This window comes from Siphateles boraxobius, unplaced genomic scaffold (assembly GCF_051911475.1).
Source record: "Siphateles boraxobius isolate OS27281-9 unplaced genomic scaffold, OSU_SipBor_1 1, whole genome shotgun sequence".
NCBI classification, from domain to species: Eukaryota; Metazoa; Chordata; class Actinopteri; order Cypriniformes; family Leuciscidae; genus Siphateles; species Siphateles boraxobius.
The window spans coordinates 3,643,039-3,646,695 of record NW_027508699.1 but is presented as its reverse complement, the minus strand read 5'-3'; the positions used below and the strand labels follow the sequence as shown (position 1 = coordinate 3,646,695).

General features: G+C 45.6%; 3 non-coding genes across 3 annotated transcripts; all 3 read right to left on the bottom strand.

Annotated features, from left to right (window-relative positions):
* Positions 1 to 438: 438 nt before the first annotated feature.
* trnap-cgg (transfer RNA proline (anticodon CGG)) lies at positions 439 to 510 on the bottom strand. Its single transcript has one exon. It is a non-coding gene; the product is annotated as a tRNA-Pro (tRNA).
* A 200-nt stretch (positions 511 to 710) lies between these two features.
* Positions 711 to 782, bottom strand: trnap-ugg (transfer RNA proline (anticodon UGG)). Its single transcript has one exon. It is a non-coding gene; the product is annotated as a tRNA-Pro (tRNA).
* Positions 783 to 3,004: 2,222 nt separating this feature from the next.
* On the bottom strand, positions 3,005 to 3,076 carry trnap-cgg (transfer RNA proline (anticodon CGG)). Its single transcript has one exon. It is a non-coding gene; the product is annotated as a tRNA-Pro (tRNA).
* Between the last annotated feature and the right edge of the window lie 581 nt (positions 3,077 to 3,657).

Here is a 3,657-nt window from a genome sequence, read left to right as displayed (position 1 = left end):
TCCTGTGGTATCACATGCAATTGCATAAAAAAAAGTAAATGGCCAGACTATGAAGTGGTTGAAAACATGATGCTTTGGCAGGGGCTGAGAGGTGGGGAGGACAACATGACTAACTCCTCCATAATCAGATTGCCCTACGGGTGATTTTTGGGCAACTCACTGAGTCTCTGCTCCAGAGAGAACTTCAGCAAGTCTCGCTTCTGACTGGACTCATTCAAGCGGGCTTGAGCTTCTGAATTAGCTTTCTTCGCCGTCAGAATGAGCTTTCTTCTGCGTCAACTTCTAAGGGAAAACAATGCCTTTCATACACCAAGAAGAGCACAATTAGTTTTATCACCCAGCTTAAAAAAAGGAAAAAAAATGAAGAAGATTTTCTGTGGTATCAGATGCAATTGCATACAGAGTCAGAGAACCCTTGAACTCATACTAAAGGTGAGAGAGCTCGTCCGGGATTTGAACCCGGGACCTCTTGCACCCGAAGCAAAAATCCTACCCCTAGACCAACGAGCCTGCCTGACGCTGGATGGGGCTTCTTGCGTACACTTGTACAGTCACCGAACACTGGCCTCAAACAGAATGAGCAGACGCTATTTTTAATAAGAGCATTTGTCCTTAGGGAGCTGCACTCTCTGGCAGGCAGCGATTCAGAGTACATTCTGTGCAGGAAATAAACGCTTGTCATCGGACTGGCTGCTTGTTCTGAAACTGCTGGGCTCGTCCGGGATTTGAACCCGGGACCTCTCGCATCCAAAGCGAGAATCATACCCCTAGACAAACGAGCCTGACTGACAACAGATTCGACTACTTGCGTACACTTGTAGAGTCACTGAATCCTGGCCTCTTACAGAATGGGAAGGCACTAGTTTTAATAGAAAACGTTTGTCGTTAGGGAGCCACACTCCCTGGCAGGCAGCGATTCTGAGTACGTTCTGTGCAAGGAAATAAGCCCTTGTCATCTGGCTGAATCTTGGCTATGTTGTTGTACAGATGAACACAAGCAGTAATAAGGGTTTCAAAAACATGACAGTTTTGAGTTTGGCTCAGTGCTGCAAAAGGAAGGATCCAACATTGCTGCTCTTTCTGAAATCCCCGGGCTCGTCAAGAATTTGAACATGGGACCTCTCGCACCCAAAGCGAGAAACATACCCCTAGACCAACGAGCCTCTTCTACATTAATTCTTTCAGGAGGGCGCCACAAATTCAGTGAAGCCCATCTCAAAGACGGAGCACGACCTGGCGTCGAGATACGAAAGTGTAGTTGTTTGAGCGTTAGAAACCCCTTGAAGGCATAATACTGATCAAAGGAAAAGCATGCTAGACAAGGCCCAGTGGCCTAATGGATAAGGCATCAGCATCCGGCGTTGGAGATTGTGGCTTCAAGTCCCACCTGGGTCATCTTCAATGGGCTATGTTTAAGTTGGATGTTCCAGAAATTCAAGGATGGTTTGTTCAAAGCAATAATGACCACAAGATCTGACTTAGTATAGAACGGACAAACTTTGGATAGCTGTGGTGGTGGGTTTTTGTGTGCATCAGACTGTCAGTGAATCATTCTTGCCTGCCCGTAAATGTGCCCTTTCAGGCTGAAATTACACAAAGCACTGTGCGCAAGAGGCCCAGTGGCCTAAGGGGAAAAAGCCACTTCTTGCTTTTGCACTGGACCTACGACGAAGGCTTTGCGTACGAAAGCAGAGAGGCAGACTACACACAAAACAGGTGGGAAAGAGTCATGAACTATAAATGAATCTAGTCAACGAAAAACATCATTGATACGTTTGTTTTGTCCATACAACCAAAATGGCTGTGTAATTGGAGAAAAACACATGGAACAGAAATGGCGGGCTCTAAATGTAAACCGCCGCATATAGGCTATGACGTAGGCTTGACTTTGAACTAAAAGGCATCAGCCTCCTACCTAGGGAGGCTGTTACTAGGGCGTGCTTGTTGCGCTAGCTCTAAGCCGATGCTGCAAAAAGTCAATGAAAAGTTGTTCAAAGAAACTCTACAGAACAACAAGTATACCTGTGCTTAGCGTTTCTGCAAAAGAGCCACGGGTAATTCAGTTAAGAGCGATTTAAAATGCTTTGAATCCCACTACAGCATCTACAGACCTGCGAAAAAAGTTCAATTTTCCCAAAGCATCAGCCTCTGATGATGCAGAACGTGACGTCAAGTACTATGTGGGTTGCAGTAAATGGTCGGACTATGAAGTGGTTGATAAAGAAAAGTAAATGGCCAGACTATGAAGTGGTTGAAAACATGATGCTTGGGCAGGGACTGAGAGGTGGGGAGGACAACATGACTAACTCCTCCAAAATCAGATTGCCCTTCGGGTGATTTTTGGGCAACTCACTGAGTCTCTGTTCCAGAGAGAACTTCAGCAAGTTTCGCTTCTGACTGGACTCATTCAAGCGGGCTTGAGCTTCTGAATGAGCTTTCTTCTCCGTCAGAATGAGCTTTCTTCTTCGTCAACTTCTAAGGGAAAACAATGCCTTTCATAAACCAGGAAGAGCACAATTTGTTTTATCACCCAGCTTAAAAAAAGAAAAAAAAAATGAAGAAGATTTCCTGTGGTATCACATGCAATTGCATAAAGAAAAGTAAATGGCCAGACTATGAAGTGGTTGAAAAAATGATGCTTTGGCAGGGGCTGAGAGGTGGGGAGGACAACATGACTAACTCCTCCATAATCAGATTGCCCTTCGGGTGATTTTTGGGCAACTCACTGAGTCTCTGCTCCAGAGAGAACTTCAGGAAGTCTTGCTTCTGACTGGACTCATTCAAGCGGGCTTGAGCTTCTGAATGAGCTTTCTTCTCCGTCAGAATGAGCTTTCTTCTCCGTCAACTTCTAAGGGAAAACAATGCCTTTCATACACCAAGAAGAGCACAATTTGTTTTATCAACCAGCTTAAAAAAAGAAAAAAAAATGAAGAAGATTTCCAGTGGTATCACATGCAATTACATACAGAGTCAGAGAACCCTTGAACTCATAATAAAGGTGAGAGGGCTCGTCCGGGATTTGAACCCGGGACCTCTCGCACCCGAAGCGAGAATCATACCCCTAGACCAACGAGCCTGCCTGACGCTGGGTTTGGCTACTTGCGTACACTTGTACAGTCACCGAACACTGGCCTCAAACAGAATGAGCAGACACTGTTTTTAATAAGAGCGTTTGTCCTTAGGGAGCTACACTCTCTGGCAGGCAGCAATTCAGAGTACTTTCTGTGCAGGAAATAAACGTTTGTCATCGGACTGGCTGCTTGTTCTGAAACGGCTGGGCTCGTCCGGGATTTGAACCTGGGACCTCTCGCACCCAAAGCGAGAATCATACCCCTAGACCAACGAGGTTGACTGGCAAGAGATTTGGCTACTTGCGTACACTTGTAGAGTCACTGAATGCTGGCCTCTTACAGAATGGGAAGGCACTAGTTTTAATAGAAAGCGTTTGTCGTTAGGGAGCCACACTCCCTGGCAGGCAGCGATTCTGAGTACATTCTGTGAAAGGAAATAAGCGCTTGTCATCTGGCTGAATCTTGGCTATGTTGTAGTACAGATGAACACAAGCAGTAATAAGGGTTTCAAAAACATGACAGTTTTGAGTTTGGCTCAGTGCTGCAAAAGGAAGGATCCAACCTTGCTGCTCTTTCTGAAATCCCC